Below are 10,224 nucleotides of genomic sequence, written 5' to 3'. Positions count from 1 at the left end.
CTCTTCTCACGAATTTTAATTTGAAGTCTATTTTATCTGATATTAGGATTGCAATTCCCACCAGTTTATGGGAGTCATTTACTTGGTAGATTATGTTCCAGTCTTTCACTTTCAAAATGTGTTTGTTTTTATGGGCAAGATGTGACTCCTGAAGACAGTAGATAGAAGGATTTTGCTTTTTAACCGAACTAGACAGTCTATGTCTCTTAATTGGAGTTAAATCCTGTGATGTTGAGAGATAGGACTGAGAGGTATTTTTTTAATTGGGAAAATGCAGTACAGTTGGTTTACAATTACATAGACAAGATAATGAGTACATTTCTTATCAAGCATTGTTGACTCCTCCTTTGTTTCTGCATCCCATCACTTCCCAGACTCCCCTTACCCAATCCTCTCCCCTCCCACCAAAGTTGTAAAGTTAATTTTTCAACATAATGACTTGTACATTTCATTGTTTCAATGGTTCCACCTGTATTCCTATTAAAACGATTTGTTTTTTTTCCCTAACCCTCTACAAATTATACCAATATAAAATACAGTGAAAACTGGAGTTATTTTTTGTTATGTCAAAAAACGAATGTTACAACTTTGGCCTGGGAATGGGGGAGGGAGAGAGTGGGGATCAGTGGGAGGGGAGGTGAAAGGGATGGGAAGAGGAAACAAAGGAGGAGACAATAATGCTTGAAAATAAATATACTCATTACCTTGCCCATGTAATGGTAACCCCTTTGTACAGTATTTTCACAATTAAAAAACTTCAAAAAGTGTTTATCACTTATTATAATTCAAATAACAAGCAAGAGTAATTTTATATAATCATTACACGTATCATTTTATCACTATCATAAAACAGAATAAAAGATCAGTCCCAATTATTACCTACCTATCATTATACTTAATTCCTAATCATTACCTAAATATCTTAAACAATCTAAATAGTCATGTCTTTAACATAGACATAAATATTCTATACTTTTTACTTTAAAATTTCCAAGGGAATATATTCATGTTTCTAAGAAATGATCACAGCAGTTAAAAAATGCTTTTGTGAAATTAATGTGAGACATGTTGTTGTTGTTGTTGTTTACAAGTCCTGGGCATTGTCCCTAAGCTTTTTTTTGTGCTCAAGGCCAGCACTGCACAACTTGAAGCACAGGGCTAATTTCTGTTTTTGAATGGTTAATTGGAGAATAAGAATCTAACATGTACTTTTCTGTTTGGGCTAGATGTGAAAACAATTGTTAGATCTCAGCCACCAGAGGAGCTAGAATTATAGGCGTGAGTTACCGGCACTTGGTTTGATGATTTTTTTTAATTTTAATTATGTTTTAAGATGTTTATTTCACTATAATGCACATAATTCTATACATAAATTTATATATATATATACGACGACAAATTCCCTCTAAAAATGTATGACTTCCTACATATAAAATTTATACACACACACATATATATTTCTGAATATATACACCCCCTCTAAATCTTTTATGCTACTATTTTTTACCCTTTTCATTTCAAAGATTTAGTCTATTTTTCCAAATGTTTCCTAGAGCAAAATGACTAATATTTCAATAGAAAGTAGAATATATTATTTTCAAAGTAATTTTAGATATACACATGATGTATACCTATATGTAATATTTATAGTATATTTCTTGAAAAGATTCTGTTCAAACCCTTAAGTATTTGTGTGTAATGACAGGGAGAGGGGAAGTTAATTCATACTGGTTAGAAATGGGCAATGCTTCAAAAATCGGTTCAATAATTTGTTATAATCACATAATCAAGCTACCTGTTATGGTTTAGTTTTGTTTTTGTTTCTTTATTTATTCAAAAATTTAACACGGATGCATGCACAGTCGTAATATTAAAATTATTAAAATACAAATAATACAAAATTATAGACACATACCAGACTTTCAATAATTAGCACTTATGATGCTAATAATAATTTGTTGAAGATGATGATGACCAGAGTGACTTTGATAATGGCGATGTTATGATTGAAAAAGAAAAATTTTTAGACATCTTTGAATTTATATTTCCCACATTGAATACATAATAATAAACAATGTTGGATTACATACAATAAGAATAACAAGAGGAGAGTTTCAATATCAAGAAATAATAATCACATAATCAGGTGAGACAGTAAATCCCTAATGTTGTTCTTGCAGTCTCTCTAAAGTATACTCACTTTTCTTGGTGGTATTGTTTTCTTATAAGTAAAATCGTTTATTTTCACATGTTTATTATCCCACATAGATAAAATATAATAAGATGTGTGCTTTGTTATCAAATGATCTTGTTTGTTCTAGTCTTGGGAACTTAGGAGTAAGCCTTTCACCACCCACATAGCCAGTAGCTTAGTTATATATCCCTAGAAGGTAACAACACAAGCCTCAAGCATGCTTCACTCATTAGGCAGAAATCCTTAGGCTGTTTTAGTTTCTATCCAGTTCACTGAAGAAAATCTATGTATAAATTTATGGAAAACACTTGGCAGCCCATAAAGCAATAAGAAAATTTTGATGGACTAAGATTAGTTTTCAACTTAGTGTCATTAGTTCAAGTAACATTCTCATACAGATACTATTCAATAACCAATGTTTTCCAATGATATGTTGAGTATGTTCTTCAATACAAATGTGGACACATGACCCAATTTACATAATACCACTTACATATCTGTAGTTGCCTTAAAAGGACAAAACCCTTAGAGCCAGGAGGTAAACTTTATATTTATTTCTGCATGAAGCAATTTGTCACTTTATACCAACAAACTGAATTTGACTCTTTCCTTATTTGTAAGCAAAGGTGGAAAATGTAAGGACTCCACTTTTCTTTTTAATTGCTCTAGGAGTAAGCAAAGTATTCTTCAATATTTCTGGTAGATTACATCCATTTATAGATGAGAAATGTAAGGCCAAAAGTCAATGTAGTGAGTAAACAATGATACTAGAATTTGTGTCTGAGCTCTTCCCTCTGCACACTTACAAGGAACAGTAATTTGTTGATGGAGAGGACTAATATGAAAACACTATGGGGAAAAAACATACTTTGTAAAATGTTGTTTAAGACTAGGTGACCAGAGATGAGTTCATGAAACAGACTTGTGTCAGGTCCATAAAAAGGAGTACATAGATATCTTATTAGTGCTGGGTGCCAGTGGCTCATGCCTGTAATCCTATCTACTCCGGAGGCTGAGATCTGAGGATCATGGTTCAAAGCCAGCCCGGGCAGGGCTCAATCTCAGGTCCCGGGATGTACCTAACCCTCTTTTGGCTCACAGGCTGGTATACTCACCATGATCCATTCATCACTTGGGTTTGCTAGGTCTTGAGTTCAAATCCCAGCACTGTCAAAAGATGAATACTGATGTGAGAAGCCAAGTGATCCTCCTCTTTTCCTGTACTGTGAAAGTCCTGCTTCTCAGCTAGGAATGGTACATGCTATATAGGCAATTCTATAGCCATGGGACCAGGTTGACATCCATGTCAGCACAGTTATACCTGTCACCATATTCAGTAAAATACACAATATCTCCATGAATTAGGCACAAATTAAGGAGAAGTGCACCGAATGCAAGATGCTGTCCACACATGTATATCAATAGAGATCCTATGTTTAAATTATGAATTTGTGCCCATCCTGGCCCTCCCTGGTGCTCAATGTCAGGTCCTGGAAAGGGTCTAGCTCCTCAGTTGCTCACAGGCCATTGTCCTCACCTTGACCCTTTCACCAATTGGGCCTGCTAGGTTCTGAGTTCAAATCACAACACTGTCGAAACATGAATCCTGATGTGAGCAGTACATCAGTTCACCTGCTTTCCAGTCCTGTGAAAGTCCTGGGTCTCATCTAAGATGGACAAGGCATAGGCAACTCTATAGACATAGGAATAGGTTGTCATGCATGTCAGCACATTTATATCTATCATCATACTCAATAAAATACAAAATGCATCTCTGAGTAAGACACAATAAAATAAATAACTAAACTGAAAGCATGATGAATTCCACATATGTATGTAAATACAGATCCTATGTGTAAAATAGGTGGGCATATGATCTTTGCCAGTGTTGGGCTTCAATTCAGGCACTGGGAGCAGGCCTGAACATGTAGTCTTCAAGGATAGTGATCTTCCCCTTCTCCCACAGTGCAAAAGAGTTACCCAGACCTGAGTTCAAATCCCAGCTCTGGCAGTAAAATGGGGCGTATTCGGAGTTAGGCTAATTCCTTCATAATTTTTTTTCAACAGAGTCAGAGGTCACGGAATTTCTTCCTTTTTTTATTCTTTAATTGAAGCTCATGAATGTCTTGGTGCACAGAAGAGACAAGTCTAAAGACCATCCGGAAAATGACTGGAAATATAAGAATAAGAATTGGGAGAATTGATCCGACAATGGCAATTATAATTATTACATGAATCCAATCCAGAGGATTGAGGGCCTCCAAGTTATGCTTAAATAATGCTGCCAAAGATTGTAATTAGTTTACATATAAATGAGCTTTACTAACTGCTGTAATTTTGTCCTGTAAAGCCTCCATAACATGAGAGATATCTTCATCTCTCCAAACTCCTAACAAATGATTTTTGCTCGCATTCCAATTAAAAGAAAAGTTATATTTTAGAGCAGTAACACAGATATATTTAAAACTAGCATGACATTTAACTGAGAGTTGTGTTTTTAAATTTTGAACTTCCTGACCTAGAGACAGAACCACTTCCTCCAGAGCATTTATTTTCATTTCTAACATTTTATCTATAATTTATTTTTTTGCTAGGGCTAATGAAACATTTTTGCTTAAATCAGTAACAAAATGAGAGTGTTTACTTCATTTACTAAGGCTGATGTAGAAATCGCTAAAGAGCTAATTATTGTTATTTAAGCACTTATTCCTAAAATCAAAGCCGCAACAAAGCATTTTGGCTGCAACATAATATCCAGAGTTTTCAGCATTTGTAAAGCGGAATTTTTAAACCAAGGGTCATTTCATAGATCTACACATAACATTACATACGAAGGTCTTTTTAAAATTAAAATTACAGAATATGTTTTATACAGAGAAGAAGTAAGACAATTAGTAAAAATACAATCCTTACAGCTAATATAATAAGATTTTCCTTGATTAATAATGATTAAATTATCTAGTTTTCCAGCTAAAATTCCCATAGGATAACCCACACATGCTCTTACCCCAATTTCAGTACTCTTAGTTTCTTTGGGCTTTTTCAGTAAAATCATGTTTGTTGCTGCAAAAAGTCTGAACAAATCCAGCTGAATGCCAGTTTTATTGTGAAAGGGAGAGTGACTCGCCAAAATGGAAGCCACCCACCCTGGAGTGAGCCATCTTTTCAGGGGTTCCCCATGCGTATCAGGAGCATAGCCATTAAACTTTCATGAATTATGTTTTAAGTAGGAGGCATAATCATAATCAGGGTTAGCAATGGAAAAAATCAAAAATACTATCTGGTGCCCCATAGGGTTGTAAAAAAGAGGCCTTTTGAAATCCACATTCCCACCATTTTGGTGACGTAATTAATGCACCCCAAACTGATTCTTTTCATGATATTTTTGTAGGCAGTTATCTAAATTTATATTCCTCTTGGGATTGAAAAAAGAATTCATTATAAGTATGAAAGCCTAATTTCATCATGTCAATTTCCCACATCAATCTTTTTTTTGTAATTTTTATCATTGGATTGATCAAGGGCATCAGTCAAAAAAGTTCTATAATTTATAGGCAAACACCCAGGGAGATTTTCTACTGATAGCATTATGCAAATTGGAGTGATATCTGTCATTCATTCATAATTAATTGTTTGAGAAGTCATATGAGAATTAGAATAGTCCTCCAAACCCCCTAGCAGGTCACTGTTGCTTGACATTACTTGTAGTATATCTTCATCCCCCCCATCCCACGGGATGTAGAAGAGGAGTATTAGGAACATATGCCCAGTATTGTTCTCCTGAAACAGACACTGCCTGCACAGCAATAATGGCAAGCATAGAAGAAACATATTTTCAACAGTGATAGTGTTTCCTGTAGAAACCACAACCTCCTCTGCAGAATGGGTGAGCTTCTTAATTTGTTCCCACGTTGGTGGTTGGGCTTCTTTTGTTGTCTTTGCCTGTTGAGGAGAAAGTTGAAGACTTTTGTGCTTTTGCATCGCTTTCTTCATTTGCATCTTCTGGTTTTTTTTCCCCTGGGTTTCTCTTATTTTTGTAGGGACACATGAGTCAGTTGAGATTCCAGACGGGTGACTCGGCATCCTGTGGAAACACACATGTATACCCTCTTCCCGAGGTGATTAAATTCATCGGCCCTTTCCAGGTGCCTGTGATCAAATCTTTCCTTTTAACTTTTGGCTGAACTTTAAATCCAATTTCGCTCCAATGTTTTTGCATAAGTGTAAGATTTTGTTCATTAGTATTAAGGTGATTAATTACAAATAAAGCATGATGGTTTCTCCTAGTTAATAAGTCAGCCATCATATTTCCAAATGAAAAAGGTGGGAACCTACCATCTCTTCCCTATAATGTAAGCTGGACCAAACTTAGTCATAACTGTTGTGGGAATCTTTCTTTTCCTTTTATTATCAGAGATCCCTTTTTCTATAACTCTCTGTACTTTTGGGATAACTCCTTCTGGTTTAGTTTAATTCATTAATTCTGCCTATTGTAACATATTTGGAAATTTTACATTTCTATATTTACTATGAGGGAGTCGCAAAACTGCTTTTGAAGTTGCAGGAGTTTCTGGAGGCAACGTCTCATCAGATGATATATTGATTGGGGAATTGTCCACATCTAAACTTTGGTCCTAGCCTTTATTATTTAGAGAAGCCGTCTCTATTGGACTGGAAAGAAACAACATGCTCTGTTCACGGATCAATAGAAAAATAGCCAAAACAAGAATAAAGGCAACAAATGTACAGCCAAGAAGAATATAGTAAGAATAATGGTAGAGGCAATAAAGGTGCAGCCAAGTGTATAGGAAGCCTTGAACCAACACCCCCTTCCTGCAGGCATGCTTCCATGAAGCTTATGCTTTGCCTGGCATGATCTCTCAGGGAGACTCAGCAGGAGGTGATGTGGCAGATGGGGTCTGCTCTTAATCATGCAATACTTGTGGGATAATGAAACAAAACATGGTTCTTTTTCATCATTACCCTATCTCCATGATGAAGGGGATCCTTCACTCTATTCAGCATTGCAGCTGGGGAAAATGAGGCATGGAGAAGCCTGGTGATCTACTCGTGACCCCCAGCACACAGAAAGCTCGGCCTGACTTCTCTGCCATGCTCCCTAGGACAGTGGGTGCTATGCAGTCCACTTCTTATGGTGGGAAGTCCACTGCTTGTCAGTCATGGGGTTTGAACTCTGGGCCAGGGCAGTGTACCCAACCTCCTCAGATCAAGGATAGTGCTCTACCACATGAGCCAAAGCATCACTTCCGGTTTTCTGGTGGTTCTTTGAGGATAAGAGTTTCACAGACATTCCTGCCTGGGCCAGCTATGAACCATGATCTTCATATCTCAGCCTCCGGTGTAGTTAGGATTATAGGCCTGAGCCACCGGCACCTGGCATAAGTGTAATTTTCTCCTTCTTTCTCTCTCTGTCTTTATCTCACACAGGAACTGGTTAAATGGGTGCTGGAGGAGGTGGCCCAGCATCCCTATCTGGCTGGAACCCAAGCTGGCCCTCTCATTCTGGATGTGAGCTGTGGGTCAGGAGGTGTGTCGGTTAACCTGTTGAACCAGATTCATGAGGTAAGCCCCTCTGTGCCCTGGCTAGATCGTGATGGTTATTCATTATCCATCCCATGAGTCCTTCCCCAAATCCCTCTGATAAACCATTGAAAGAAATTGGATGAGGAGGCATTGTCCCCCTGCCCAGCACGATCCCAGGCCTCTAAACCTCACCCTCACCTATCTGGCCAGACCCTGGTATAAAACAATGAAATCATTGAGTGTCTACTATTCTTTGCTAGGGTGAGTCATTTCGGTTAGGGAAACGGAGTGCAGAGGAAAGACCCTAGGCCTGAAGCTTCCCAGGGGACGTTTGTTCTTGTGACAGAGCCAAGTCATTGCTGTGGATAAGGAGGAAGCCACCATCAGACTGACCCGGAACAATGCTCAAAGATAGGTAGGCTGTTAAAGTATCAAACCAACTCATGTCAGCTTCCCACTCCCAACAATGGGGTGTAGTGTGGGTGGCTCAGCCCTGGGCCTAAGGGATTATAAATGGATGGTGGTGGTCAGGAGCTGGTGGCTCTTGACCATCATCCTGGCTATTGGGAAGCTGAGGTCTGATGGTCGTGACTCAGAGCCAGCCCGGGCAGGAGAGTCCGTGAGATTCTTATCTCCCATAAACCACCTCCCCCTCAAAACCCACACACAAAAAAGCCAGATTTGGTGCTGTGGCTCAAGTGGTAGATCCTCAGTCTTGAACAAAAGAAGCTCAGAGATAACCTGAATCCAAGCCCTACGACTCACAAAATAATAATAAAATAAATGAACAGTTTTCACCTTTTATCTGACGACCAAGACAGATAGATTCAGTCTTCTCGCTGGTACTTGTAGCCAAAGGTAATGGGCTTCCCTTGATGTTTCTCAAAACTTCTCTTTCTCTTCTTTATCTGTTCAGGTTCAGTTAGAGGACATAATTGTGATCATCCCCCTGGATGTGACCTTAGGTACCCTCCCCAATTCGCCTTCCTTGGGGTGACTATCCTGGAGGCACTCCCTGCTGGAAAGATGAGGTACCAGAGAGATGGGGGTAGGTATCCCCGACACACCCACACCCACACAGCCCCACACGACTAGGCCTATTCAGACTAGCCTTTTCCAAAGACACTTTATCTCCTTGGATTAACTGACCTAGGAAAGGATCTTGATCCCCTGTAACTGATTATTTTAACTTGGGCTTGCTAGTTGAAACGGTAGCAAAAAAAAAAAAGCCTTTGGTGCCTGTCACCCGGGGCTAAGGCTCACACCTGTCATCCTAGCTACTCGGGAGGCTGAGATCTGAGGATCACAGTTTGAAACCAGCCATAACCTGGAAAGCCTGTGAGACTCTACTCTCCATGGAACCACCAAAAAGCCTGAAATGGAGCTGTGGCTCAAGTGGTAGAGCACCAGCCTTGAGCCCGAAAAGTTAGAGAGAGCTCCCAGATTCTGAGGTCAACACCACACAAAGAAATGGCCCCGTCTTGTTGCCCACAGACTGCCCAAGCGTCGAGGGCCCTATCTCGGAGTGTGGTACAACACCTGTCCCTGGGTGGTGTATCAGTTCCTTCAGAAATCCGGTGGTGGAAGCCAGGCCTTCCCCTTTGTGCATTCTCAACCCACACTGGATGGAAGGCAGGGCGGGATAAGGACGGAAGCCTGCAGAGCAGAGAGGTTCCAGCTCTGCCAAGGTGATCAAAACGGGCTTCTTAGAGGCATCACTTGCTTAACAAGGAGGAGCTGACAGGAAGCACAGAGAGCAAAGTTGCCACAGATGATGGACAACATAGCAGAGCGTGTTCATTTCCAGCCAGGACTGTTGGTGAGAAACTCGGTAGAGATGTGCAAGACTGTCTGGAGACAGGATTGATGGGTCACAGAAGAACAGCTATGTAGGGCTTGGATTGTGTTTTAGAGGTAGATGGCTTGCCTAGCATTCAGGAAACCCCGGGTTCAATTCCTAGGTCCTGCATACACAGAAAATGTCAAAAGTGGCACCGTGGCTCAGGTGGAAGTGCTTATGTGGAGCCAAAAAAACTCGGGGATACCACCCAGGCCCCAAGGCCAAGCCCAAGGACTGTCAACATAAAACAGCTCTCCAAGGGTCCTTGGTGACTGGTGGATGGCTATGCCCTGTAGTTCTTAATAGATCATCCATGCTTTGTGTTTCCTTCTTTGACAGAAGGGAGATGGACACTCCTTCGGCCCTGGACACCCCTGGACCCATTATCAGCAACCATCCCAACGTCTTCCACTGGGACATGGAACAGCTGGCCCCAGAAATTGTCAGGTACTGGTTGGGTAGGGCAGGGGGATACAGGAAAGGCCCCAGAACTCCTGGTGGGTCTGATCTGCCCTGGACGACCAGTCCATCCATAGGAGGCAAATGGGAGCTTAGAGAGTGTTAGTGATGTGGAGGGGGCCCACTAATGCCCATGGTCCCACCCAGATTCTGAGCCTCCCTTTGTTGTCCCTGAGGGAGGTAGAGA

Source organism: Dipodomys merriami, unplaced genomic scaffold (genome assembly GCF_024711535.1).
Source record: "Dipodomys merriami isolate MVZ:Mamm:240054 unplaced genomic scaffold, mDipMer1.0.p SCAF_527, whole genome shotgun sequence".
NCBI classification, from domain to species: Eukaryota; Metazoa; Chordata; class Mammalia; order Rodentia; family Heteromyidae; genus Dipodomys; species Dipodomys merriami.
Note: the sequence above shows the minus strand (reverse complement) of the source record.